The sequence below is a fragment of the Lontra canadensis genome, unplaced genomic scaffold, assembly GCF_010015895.1.
Source record: "Lontra canadensis isolate GAN:19392208 unplaced genomic scaffold, GSC_riverotter_1.0 scaffold240, whole genome shotgun sequence".
Classification (NCBI taxonomy): domain Eukaryota; kingdom Metazoa; phylum Chordata; class Mammalia; order Carnivora; family Mustelidae; genus Lontra; species Lontra canadensis.
In genome coordinates, this window is record NW_022631234.1 from 473283 (window position 1) to 487254 (window position 13972).

The 13972-nt window shown below is 39.0% G+C and overlaps 1 pseudogene; it reads left to right on the top strand.

Moving 5' to 3' along the window:
• The first annotated feature begins 10452 nt into the window (after positions 1-10452).
• Positions 10453-11428, top strand: LOC116862402 (annotated as a pseudogene).
• Positions 11429-13972: the final 2544 nt, after the last annotated feature.

The following is a 13972-nucleotide window of genomic DNA, read 5'->3' on the forward strand; positions in this document are numbered from 1 at the left end:
TGAGTGCACAGCTTTGGGAGGGATGTACATGGAGTGGTGAGGGAGGAAGTGGACACCCGCCAGCAGCCAGATCAGCTGAATCAATCCTGGCGAACATTGGGGTGACAGATGTTGCAGTCAGATCGCCCTCACATCTTTAAGTCTTTTTTAATGAACATATAATGTATTATTTCTTTCAGGGGTACAGGCCTGTGATTCATCAGTCTTAACACAATTCATATCACTCACCATAGCACATAACCTCCCCAATGTCCATCACCCAGTCATCTTATCTCTCCCAGTGTCCACCACTCCAGGAACCCTCAGTTTTTTCCTGAGATTAAAAGGCTTTTATGGTTTGTCTCCCTCACTGGTTTCATCCCATTTCATTTCATTTTTTTCCTCTCATCCCCCATGATCCTCTGCCTTGTTTCTCAAAATCCGCACATCAGCAAGATAATATGATAGTTGTCTTTCTCTGATTGACTTATATCTCTTAGCACAATACCCCCTAGTTCCAGCCATGTCATTGCAAATGGCAAGATTTCCTCTTTTTTTTGGCTGCGTAATATTGTAGTGTGTGTGTGTGTGTGTGTGTGTGTGTGTGTGCCTGTGTGTAGATATAGATAGATAGATAGATATAGATAGATATAGATATAGATGATATAGATATAAACGTATCAATCACATCTTCTTTATCCATTCTTCTGTTGATGGACATCTAGGACCTTTCCCTAGTTTGGTATTGTGGGCATTGCTGTTATAAACATCGGGGTGCATGTGCCCCTTTGGATAACTACGTTTGTATCTTTGGGGTAAATACCCAGTAGTGCGATTGCTGGGTTAGAGGGTAACTCTATTTTCAACTTTTTGAGGATCCTCCATACTGTTTGCCAGAGTGGCCGCACCAGCTTGCATTCCCACCAACAGTGTAGGACGGTTCCCCTTTTTCTACATCCTCGCCAACATCTGTTTATTCCTAAATTGTTAATTTTAGCCATTTTTGACTGGTATTAAGTGGTATTTCATTGTGGTTTTGAATTGCATTTCCTTGATGCCAAAGGATGTTGAGCATTTCTTCATGTGTTTGTTGGCCATTTGGATGTCTTCTTTGTAGTTCCTTCACCTCCTTGGTTAGGTTTTTTGAAAGGTATCTTCTGGTTTTTGGTGCTACTGTAAATGGAATTGATTCCTTAAATTCTCTTTCTACAGTTACATTGTTAATGTATAGGAAAGCAACTGATTTCTCTGCATTGATTTTGTATCTTGTCGTATTACTGAATTGCTGTATGAGTTCTAGTAATTTGGGAGTAGAGTCTTTTGGGTTTTCCATATAAAGTATCATGTCATCTGTGAAGAGAGAAAGTTTGACTTTTTCTTTCCCATTTCAATACCTTTTCTTTCTTTTTGTTGTCTGATTGCTGAGGCTGGGACTTCTAGTACTATGTTGAACAACAGTGGGGATAGTGGGCATCCTTCTTGTGTTCCTGATCTTAAGGGAAAGGCTCTCAGCTTTTCCCCATTGAGAATGATATTCTTTGTGGGCTTTTTGTAAATGTTTTTTTATAAAATTGAGGAATGTTTCCTCTATCCCCATACTCTGAAGAGTTTCAATCAGGAAAGGATGCTGTATTTTGTCAAATGCTTTTTCTGCACCAATTGAGAGAACCATATGGTTCCTCTCTCTCCTCTAATTAACGTGTTCTATTACATTGATTTGCCAACGTTGAACCACTCTTGCATCCCAGGGATAAATCTGACCTGGTCCTGATGGATAATCTCTTAATGTACTGTTTGTAATGGACTCTTTTTAGGCATTGTTGGATCCTGTTAGGTAGGATCTTTTTGAAAATCTTGACACCCATATTCATCAGGGATGTGGGTCTGAAATTCTTCTTTTTGATGGGGTCTTTGCCTGGTTTGGGGATCAAGGCAATGCTGGGCTCACAGAATAAGTCTGGAAGCTTTCCTTCTGTTTCTATGTTTTGAAACAGCTTTAGGAGAACAGGTGTTATTTCTTCTTTGAATGTTTGGTAGAATTCCACAGGGAATCCATCATGTCCTGGACTCTTGTTTTTTGGGAGGTTTTTGATCACTGCTTCAACCTTGTTACTGGTTATGGGTCTATTCAGGTTGTCAATTTCTGCCTGTTTCTGTCTTGGTAGTTCATAGGTTTCCAGGAAGGCATCCATTTCTTCCACATTGCTTACTTTATTGGCATATGTTTGTTGATAATAATCTCTAATAATTGTTTCTATTTCCTTGGTGTTCATTGTGATCATCCCCTGTCATTCATAATATTATTCATTTGGGTCCTTTCTCTGTTCTTTTGGATAAATCTGGCCAGTGGTTTATTGATCTTATTAATTTTTTCAAAGAACCATTTTCTAGTTTTGTTGATCTGCTCTTGGCATTTCTGGTTTCTAATTCATTGACCCCTCCTCTAATCTTAATTAGTTCTCTTCTCGTGTGTGCCTTAGGCTTCATTTGTTATTTTTTCTTCAGTTCCTTAAGGTGTAGAGTTAGGTGGTAAATTTGGGATTTTTTCTATTTTTCTGAGGCTTGGTTGGCTATGTATTTCCCCCTTAATACTGCCTTTGCCATATCCCATAGGTTTTATAATGATGTGTTTTCATTCTCATTGGTTTCCATGAATTGTTTAAGTTCTTCTTTGATTTCCTGGTTGACGCAAACATTCTTGAGTAGGATGATATTTAGCTTCCAAGTGTTTGAATTTTTTCCAAACTTTTTCTTGTGGTACAGTTCCAGTTTCAAAGAAAGCATTGTGGTCTGAGAATATGCAGGAAATCATCTCAGTGTTTCAGTATGGGTTGAGACCTGATTTGTGACCCAGTATGTGGTCTATTCTGGAGAAAGTTCTATGTGTGCCTGAGAAGAATGAGTATTCTGTTGTTTCAGAGGAATGTTCTGTATATATCTATGAGGTTCATCTGGTGCAGTGTGTCATTCAAGGCTCTTGTTTCTTCTTTGATTTTCTGCTTAGATGATCTGTCTATTGCTGAGAGTTGAGTGTTAAGGTCTCCTACTATTAAGGTGTTATTATCTATCTATCTATCTATCTTTTTTTTTTTTTTTTTGGTAACATTTGGCTTATGTAGTTGGCTGCTCCCATGTTGGGGGCATAAATATTTACAATTGTTAGATCCTCTTGTTGGATGGACGCTTTATGAATAATATATTGCCCTTCTGTATCTTTAACTACAGTCCTTATCTTAAAATCTAATTTGTTTGATATGAGAATTGTTACCTCAGCTTTCTTTTGAGGTCTGATTGCATGAACAATGGTTATCAATCCCTTCACTTTTGATCTAGATGTATCTTTAAGTTCAACATGAGTCTCTTATAGAAAGCATATGGATGGGTCCTTTTTATCCAATCTGCAACCCTGTGCCATTTTATGGGAGCATTTAGGGCGTTCATGTTGAAAGTGATTATTGAAAGATGGGATTTTATTTTCATCATGCTGCCTGTCCTTGTTTCTGTAGATTGTCTCTGTATATTTCTGTTCTATATCACTCTTGGGGACTTTCTCCTTTTATCAAATTGTCCTTACTATTTCTTGCAGGGCTGGCTTAGTGGTCACATATTCTTTCAGTTTCTGCCTGTCCTGGAAGCTCTTTGTTGCTCCATCTGTTCTGAATCACAGCCTTGCTGAATAAAGTATTCTTGGCTGCATGTTTGTGCCACCAAGACCATGAGTGATCCCAGTCTGGGTGGGTGAGGTGGCAGCTGTAGAAGCTGCCTTGTTAAAGGCCAGCCCCCCAGATCCACAGGCAGAGGTCCTCACAAGAGCCTGTCCTGGTCCAGCAATTTCCCCTTAAGCTCCTGGATTCTGTTTGAATGCTGTTACATTGGGCACTTCCTGTCCCACCACCACCCCTCTGAAAACTATCACTAGTCCCTAGGGGCAGGATGTTTTTGCACTGGGATATTATTTTACTTCCCAGTGGGTAGCTTCTGTTGGGCCCCTCCCCCTTCTGTTTATCCTCTGATATTGGTCTTCACAATCACAACTCCATCCTTTGTACCTCATGACTGAAGGTCGTCTGTCCCCATAAAGATCCAGACATATAATCTTACATCTCAGGCTGATACCATGGGTGTTCACACAGCTAGGTAGATATACAGCTAAAATCAGGGCATTAGTTGAAATGGAGTCCCCTACTCCTCTGCCATTTTGCCTCCCTCTATCATGATGGCATTTTGACAGGGATTGCATTAAATGTGTAGTTCGCTTTAAGTAGCACAGACACATTAACAATATTTGTTCTTCCAATCCATGAGCGTGAAATTTCTTTTCATTTTTTTGTGTATTCCTCAATTTTTTTAAGTCTTTTTCTACTTTCATTTTTCAGGTTTACATTTTATCAATATATTCTGCCTTTTTGGCTTCCTTTCACTGTATTCATTTAATTTTTGTGTGTATATAAGTTTTGCTTTCTTTACAATTTTGGGATTTAGTGTCTTCTAGCAAATAGACTAAAATACACCCAGGACAAGTGGATCATCCCATTTTGTCCATCTGGGAAATTACATTGTCTTACATTGTCTGTTCTTCCTCTCTTTTCTTCCTTTCTTTCTTTCTTCTTCTTCTTCTTCTTCTTCTTCTTCTTCTTCTTCTTCTTCTTCTTCTACTTCTTCTTTTTTTGGTTTTGACTTCTTTGGATTTGTCTGGTGTGTATTTCACATGGGTCATGGTTTTTTTTTTTTTATTTATTTCACTTGTTCACCCATTCTTCTCTGAACAAAATGACTAGAAGGAGGAATTCACAACAAAAGAAAGAACTAGAGTTAATGCAGTCATGGATCTAATCAATATTCATATAAGTAAAGTGTTGGAGATGGAATTCAGGATAATAAGTATAACGTTACTAGCTGGGCCTGAATAAAAGAACAAAAGACACTAGATAGTCTCATAGTGCAGAAATGAAATCCAATCAGGCCTAAATTTAAAATGCTTTAACTAAGATGCAGTCTAAACTGGATGTTGGATGAGCTAGGGTAAATGAGGCAGAAGAGAGAGTAAGTCACATAGAAGACAAGTTGATGGAAAGGAAAGAACTTGAGGAAAGGAGAGAACAACTAATGGACCATTAGGGGAGACTTTGAGAAATCAGCAATGCCATCAAATGAAACAATGCTTAGATTTTGGGAGTCCCTGAGAGAGAAGAAAGAGAAAGAGAGGGCCAGAAGGTATATTTAAGTAAATTATAGCTGAGAACTTCCCTAATCTGGTGAAGGAAACAGGTATTCAAGTCCAAGAGGTAGAGAGGACCCTCCCAAAATCAATAAAAATAGATCCACACCCTAACATGTAATAGTGAAGCTTGCAAATTTCAGAGATGAAAGCAAAATCCTGAAAGCAGCTCAAGACAAAAGGTTCTTAACCTACAATGGTAGAAACACTAGGCTAGCAACAAAGCTACCTTAATGCAACAGAATACACGTTCTTCTCACTTGCACATGGAACATTCTCCAAAGAGATCACATCCTGGGTCACCAATCAAGTCTCAAGCTTACCAAAAGACTGGATTAATTCCCTGCATGTTTTCAGACAACAATGATCTTGAATTCAATCACAGGAGGAAATTTGGAAGGAAATGAAACACTTGGAGGTTAAAGAGCATCCTACTAAAGAATGAAGGGTCAACCAGGAAATTAAAGAACTTTAAAAATTCATGAAAACTAATGAGAATGAAAACACACTGTTCAAACCTTTTGGAAATAGCAAAAGCAGTCTTAAGAGGGAGCTGTATTTCAATACAAGCGTCTCTCAAAAATTAGAAAAGTCTCAAATACACAAGCTCTCCTTACACCTAACAGAACTGGAGAAAGAATAGCAAATATGGCTTAAACCAAGCAGGAGAAGAGAAATAATAAAGACTAGAGCTGAAATCAATGAAATAGAAACCAGAGGAATAGTAGAACAGATCAATGAAAGTAGAAGCTGGTTCACTGAAATAATTAATAAGATTGATAAACTCCCAGCCAGACTTTAAAAAAAGAAAAGAAAAAGGACCCTTGGGCACCTGGGTGGCTTAGTCAGTTAGGCACCTGCCTTCAGCTCAGGTCATGATCCCAGGGTCTTGGGACCGAGTTCCATATCAGGTTCCTGGCTTTGCAAGGAGTCTGCTTCTTCCTCTGCCCCTCCCCCCACTTGTTTTCTCTCTCGCTCACTTACATGCTCTCAATCACAGAAATGAATAAATAAAGCCAAATAAATTTGTTTAAAAGAAAAGAGAGGGGACTCAAATTAAGAAAACCATAGGTGAAAGAGGAGAGATCAAAACCAACACCAAGGAAATAGAAACAACTTTAAGAACATATTATAGCGGCTATATGCCAACCAGCAAGGAAATTGAAACAATAATCAAAAATATTTTGAAAAACAAGAATCCAGGGCCAGATGACTCTAGGGGAATTCTACCAAACATCTAAAGAAGAACTAATACCTACATTTCTGAAGCTGTTTAAAAAAAAAAAAAGAAACGGAAAGACATTTCCCAATCATTCCATGAGGCCAGTTAAACCTGGATCCCAGAACCAGATAAAGATCCCACCAAAGAGAGTTACTGACAAATATCCCTGATAAACATAGATACCAGAATTCTCACCAAGGTACTACTCAATAGGATGCAACAATACATTAAAAGGATTATTCACCATGACCAAGTGGGATTTATTCCTGTGATGCAAGGGTGGTTCAATGTTCACAAATCAATCAATGTGATAGATCACATAAATAAAAGACAAGAACCATATGATCCTTTCAGTTGATGCAGAAAAAGCATTTGATAAAATACAGCATTCTTTATTCATTAAAACTCTTCAAAATGTAGGGATAGAGGGAACATACATCAGTATCATTAAAGTCATCTATGAAAAGCCCGCAGAAAATATCATTCTCAATGGTAAGAAACTGAGAGTTTTTCCCTTAAGGTCAGGAACATGGCAGGGATGCCCAGTCTCACTACTATTGTTCAACATAGTACTAGAAGTCTTAGCCTCAGCAATCAGAAAACAAAAATAAATAAAGATCATTCAAATTGGCAAAGAAGAGGTCAAACTTTCTCTCTTCCCAGATGACATGGTACTTTATGTGGAAAACCCAAAAAACTCCACCCCAAAATTACAAGAACTCATACAGCAACTTAGCAACATGACAGGATACAAAATCAATGCATAGAAATCAGTTGCATTTCTATACATTAATAATGTGACTGAAGAAAGTGAACCACACACCATACACAAAAATAAACTCCAAATGGATGAAAGACCCAAATGTGAGGCAGGAATCCATGAAAATAGATAACAAAGGCAATAACCATCCAACCTTGGCCAGAGCAAGACATGTCTCTAAAGGCAAGAGAAACAAAAGTGAAAATGAACTATTGGGACACAAACTGAGGGTTGTGGAAGGGGAGGTTGGTTGCGGTATGGGGTAACTGGGTGATGGACATTAAGGAGGACACACGATGTGATGAGCACTGGGTGTATATGCAACTGATGAACCACTGAACACTGCATCAGAAACTAATGATGTACTATACGTTGGCTAATTGAATTCAAATTTTAACAAAATGCTTTCCCTGTGTTCAAAGATTTTTTTTTTACCATTGTCTCATCATTTTCATTATTTTTAAGTTTTTTATTATATGGAGAGGATATTTTTGTTTTTCATGTTTCCACTTTTTAGAGATATTTATTTATTTATATATATTTACCATTTTTTTATTCCCTTAGACTGCTTTGTTGAATCACTGTTTGTTTAGTATCATGTTGTATAGAGTCTACGTGTTTGTGTGTTTTCCAGTTTTTTTCTTGTGGTTGATTTCTAGTTACATACCATAGGGTTCAAGAACAGTTGCATGGTATGCTTTCAATCTTTTTAAATTTACTGAGGCTTGTTCTATGCCCTAACATGTGATATACTCTAGATGTTCCATATACACTGGAAGAAAATGTGTATTCTGTTGTTTTGGGATGGAATGGTCTGTATATATCTGTGTTGTCCACATGGTCTCATTTCTCATCCAAAGATATGATTTCCTTATTGATTTTCTGTCTTGATGATCTATCCATTGATGTAGTTTGGGGATAAAGCCCCCTACTCTTGCTGTGCCATATCATCTTGTCTCCTTATGTCCATTAATATTTGCTTTATGTATTTAGGTGCTTCAGTGTTGGGTGCATAGATATTTAGAATTGTTATATCTCCCTGTTGGATTTACCCCTTTGCATTATGTAATGTCTTTCTCTATCGCTCATTACAGTCTTTGTTTTATAATTCTGTTTTTTTCTGATATAAGCATTTCTTCTCTGGGTTGTTTTCATTTTGTTTTGATTTTGTTTGTTTGGTTATTTTTTTGATTCCAAACGCATGCATCTACGTTTTCCATACCTTAGCTTTTACTCTGCATGTATCTCTATATCTGAGATGATCTCTTCTGGACACCATACAGATAGGTCTTGCTTATTTATCCATTTTCTACCTTGTCATTTGATTAGAACATTTAGGTCCTTTACATTTAACGTAATTATTGACACGTATGTCCTTATTGAAATTTTGTTATTTGTTGTCTGGTTGTTTGTAGTTTTATGTTCCTGTCTCCTTATCTTCCTCTTTTCCTTTGTGATTGACGAGTTTCTGTAGTGTTGTTTGGCTTTCTCTTTTTTTAATTTTGTGTATCCACTACAGGTTTTAGGTTTGCCGTTACCCTGAAGTTCTTATATAATATCTGCGTTATAGCAGTGTATATTAATTGGACAGTCACTTTAGTCTAAACACATTCTTTACACATCCCTGGGTGGCTCAGATGGTTAAGCGTCTGTCTTCAGCTCATGTCTCATCCCAGGGTCCTGGGATCCAGCCCTACATCCAGCTCCCTGCTCAGCAGCCTGCTTCTCTCTCTCCCTCTGCCTGCTGCTCCCCCTTCTTGGCTCTCTCTCTTGCTCTCCCTGTCAAATAAAATAAATAAAAACTTTTAAAAATAAATACATTCTTTAAAAAAAAAACCTCTCTTCCTTTTTCCTTATCTCTTCCATATTTTATGTATATTCTATCATATTTACATATTTTTGTGTATTTTACATCTTTTTACTCATAACGTACTTATGCAATTTCTGGCCTCTCATTTTCCATTTCTTTCTTTCTTTCTTCCTTCCTTTCTTTCTTCCTTCCTTTCTTTCTTCTTTCTTTCTTTCTTTATTTATTTATTTATTTATTTATTTATCTATTTATTTGACAGACAGCAATCACAAGTAGGCAGAGAGGCAGGCAGAGAGAGAGAGAGGAGAAATCAGGCTCCCTGTGGAGCAGAGAGCCTGATGTGAGGCTCGATCCCAGGACCCTGGGACCATGACCTGAGCCAAAGGCAGAGGCTTTAACCCACTGATCCACCCAGGAGCCCCTCATTTTCCATTTTTAAAGGTCAGTTTCACATTTATTGTAAGACTGTTCTGGTGGTGATAAATTCCTTTAGCTTTCGTTTCTCTAGGAAGATGTTGATTTCTCTTTCAAATCGGAATGATAGTTTTGTCAAGTACATTCTTCTTGGTTGTAGTTCTTTTTTCCTTTCAGCACTTTGCATATATCATGCCACTCATTCTGGCTTGCAGAGAGCTTCGTTTATTTTGACACTGTTAAGATGAAGGGTTCACTGGGCTATCTTCTACTGCGGGGTAAAGTTTTTTCCTTGTCTGCTACCTGGAAAGATGTGGAATATGACAACACACACACACACACACACACACACACACACGGTCATAGTATTCTTTTGGCTTTTCAAAATTTTCCTTCCTCCTCTAACCAGCATTACTCTAGCTGGTGGGCTGAGTTTTGCCCTGGCAGCCTGCTATGAGCCGTCAAACGGTACAGTGGGAATTTCACCATACTCTGAGCCCACACATATGCCCCTCCGGTGAGCACAGCCCCTCCCAATAGATTCTCATCCTGTAACCGAAATATCAAAACAAAGGTGTCTCTGAGAATTCCTTAAGGAGCTCGTAAGAGTTGGAGCATGCTGATGTCCACCCAGAGGTCAGCTGCACAGTGCATGTGACAGTGGGCACCTGTCCCAGCACCGTCTGAGTAGGTGATCCACTCTACTTCTAACGTCTGAGATTCCAAGGAAAGTGAGGAGGCATCACTCCCACCAAAGCCCTGAGCTATATAAAGGCAAAGGACTCACACATAAGGAAAAAGACATTCTTATAGACACTTTATACTCATTAATTAACAATGACTAAATAAGAAATTAAAAGAAAAGCAAGTGCAGAGTAAGCTCCCCCCCGTAAGTGCCCCTGTATGCGGCAGGGGTGTGTCTCCTGGCAGGTCCCCCCAAGTAACCCTAGAAACCTGGGAAATCTGGCACAGATGCAGTCACAAACCGCACAGTTCTATCTTTTTCCTAGCGAGCTGTGAGCTGTCTGAGGGCCCTCTGGGGCGACACCATGGAAGTAGTTGAGGCCACCGCGGCTCAGTGGGAAACTCTGAAATTTAATGGCACTGGTTTGGGGGATGGCCAAGGTCAGGCGGTGCAGTCTCGGGGCTGTATACCTGTCCCAGGGTCACGGCCATCACTGCAGTCAGATGGGGTGTCCCCGGACACCAGACAGGCCACGGAGGTTCAGCCTGCCAGGGAGCAGCCACCTGAATTCACGCCACAGTCAAGGCTAAGACCTCCCCTAGGAGGGAACTGCATCACCGCACAAGAGCAGCAGACCCCGGACTCTCTAGAGACTTCAGACTCGGATTTGGACTTGTACAGTGAAACAGATTCGGGTAGTTCAAGCGCCTCCTCATTCTCATCATCTTCCTTTTGCATATTACTTCCTCCACCACTGTCAGGCAGAGAAGATGACTGACAAACTGAGAAGGAAAACAAGAATTTTCTTCTTAAAATAAAAGATGAATTACTCCATAATGAACTACCTTCTGTTGAAGAACTCACTATTATTCTGCGTGAAGATACTGATTTAAAGCCCCTTGGGATGGTTTCAAGTATTATTGAGAAATTGGTAATAATTCCATTTATGATTAACCTACCTCCAGTTAATGGAACTGTAATTATTATTATTTTTTTGAGACTATAATTTTTAAAAGCAATCAACAGGCAGCAGGAAAGATATTTGAGATATTTGAACCTGTTGCACATCCATTTATGTGTCATGGTTTAATTCTTCAGAGCACATTGAGAGTAAAGGTATGAAAATAAAGGACGCTATGTATTTTGCTCCATCAGTGAAAGACTTCACTCAGTACATATTAACAGAAATGCCCAGAGTGTCTCAATCGCATTCCTCAGTCCCTGCGATGTCAGTGAATCATTTGCAGAGAACAAGTGTGACCTGGAAGAATGTACTCATTCTCTCAAACCCATGTAGGTCAGGTCCATCCAAGGTCAAGGCTGAAATGGGCAAATCCTAGGGGGAGGGATGCGAGTGCCAAGTTATGGGAAAGGGCCTGGAGAACTGGCACTTTGGCCTCTCACCTTGCAAACATCAAGGGAGAGAGGCCTGGGGCAGAAAAAGCAAGGGAGACCCTGACCAACCCTGAGAGGCTGATTGGAATCAACCTGTGTCAGAGTCTCCGTCAGAGAAACTTATCTGCACAGGCTGGTCTGTAGGCTGAAACCATGAGGCCAGGATCCTGCTCTCTGCTGACCTTCACCAAATAATCAGGCCCACCATTCACCAGGTGCCATTTCACTCTGAACATTATGTACTTTATTTCAATAAATAATTTACTCTAATCCTCAGAAGAGAGTCTTTTCCTCATTTTAAATTTGAGAGACATAAGCTCAACAATAGGAGAGCACGTGTCAAGGGTCATTTGGTTGTGTGGCCAAATCCTACAGGAGCCAGGTCACCCCAAGCTCAGCTGAGTTCTAAACAGAGGGCATCAGATTGGGAGCATCAGCAATAGGAGTGCTCCAGAGATCAGACAGGCAGGAGGGGAGACAGAAATCATATTCAAACTTCTACTTTAAAAATGGAACTTCTATTAGAAAGCTTTGAACTTAACTCTCTTAAAATGTTGCTTGAATTTCTTTTTATAATCTGTATAATGTCTGTGCATATTTATTAGCTGCACATTGAAAATATATTCTGAAAGGAGTAGATGATCCAAAGAGTTCATTATTCTGCTTGTGTTTCTCCAGTGTTCCCAGCACCATTTCTTTTTTTTTTTTTTAAAGATTTTATTTATTTGACAGAGAGAGATCACAAGTAGAGAGAGAGAGAGAGGAGGAAGGAGGCTCCCTGTCTAGCAGAGAGCCTGATGTGGGACTCGATCCCAGGACCCTGAGATCATGACCTGGGCTGAAGGCAGAGGCTTAACCCACTGAGCCACCCAGGCAGCCCCCAGCACCATTTCTTGAAAGGACTATCCTTTTCATTGGGTGTTCTTGGCTTCCTTACCTATTATTGGTTGACCACATGTGTTGGGTTTTAATTCTGGACTCTCTATTCTGTTTTATTGGTTAATATGTTGTTTTTGTGCCATTACCATGTTGTATTCTGTTACTATGGCCTTGAGGTATGCTTTGAAATGAGGAAATGTGCTACCTCCAGCTTTGCTCTCTTTTTGCAGGATTGCTTTGGCTATTTGGAGTCTCCTATGCTTCCACACAAATTTCAGAATGATTTCTTCTATTTCTATAAAAAACGCCTTTGGTATTTTGATTGAGATCACATTGACTCTGTAATGGCTTTGTGTAATATGGTCATTTCAACAGTAATACTGTTCAATTCATGAACATGGGATGTGTTTCCATTTGTTTGTGTCTTTCAACTTCTTTCAGGAAAGGCTTGTAGTTTTCATTGTACGGGTCCTTCACTTCCCTGGTTTCTTATATTCCTATTTTGTTGCTTTTGATGCTGTTTTCATTTTCTGATGCTTCAACATTAGCGTACAAGGATGCCACTGATTTTTGTAAGTCAATTTGTAATATGTCATTTTATTGAATCATTGATTACTTTCAACAGATTTTTTTATTGACTCTTCAGATTTTTCTGTATGTAAGATGATATTTACAAAGAGTGACATTTTCACTTCTTCCTTCCTGATGTGGAAGGCTTTTATTTCTTTCTCTTGCCTAATTGCTCTATCTAGGTCTTCTGCTACTATATTGAATAGAGGTGGTGAGAGTGTCCTTCCTCGTTATGTTCCTGTTCTAAGAGGAAATGCTTTCATTTTTTCTTCATTAAGTAGGATGTTTGCTGTGGGTTTCCTGTAGGTGGCCTTTATTATGTAGAGGTATGCTCCTTCTATATCCAATCTATTAAGACTTTTATCATAAAAGAACAGTATATTTTGTCTAATTTCTTTGGACAACTTTTGAGATGATCATGTGATTTTTACCTTTCATTTTCTTGGTGTATTGAATTACACTTATTGATCTTTGTAGGTTCAACTACACTTGCATCCTACAGATAAATCCCATTTAGCCATGATGTCTAATTTTTTTAATGTATGAACTCAGTTTGATAACACTTTGCTGAGAATTTTTCCATCTGTATTCATCAAGGATACTGGTTTATTGCTTTTTTCTTGTGGTGGTATCCTTATTTGGTTTGCTATCAAAATAATACTGCCTTTGTAGAGTGAATTTGAAATTGTTGCCTCTTCCTTAACATTCTGGAAGAGTTTGAGGAGTATTGGTATTAATTTTCCACTGCATGTTCATTAGAATTCACTAGTGAAGCCATTTGACCATAAGGTTTTCTTTTGGGAGTTTTTGGGGTTTTGTTTTGTTTTTAAATTTTTTAATAAACATATAATGTATTATTAGCCCCAGGGGTACAGGTCTGCAAATCACCAGGTTGATACACTTCAAAGCATTCACCATATCACATATCCTCCCCAATGTTCATAACCCAACCACCCTCTCCCTACCCCCCGCCCCCAGTCACCCTCAGTTTGTTTTGTGGCAGTAAGAATCTCTTATGGTTTGTCTCCCTCCCGATCCCA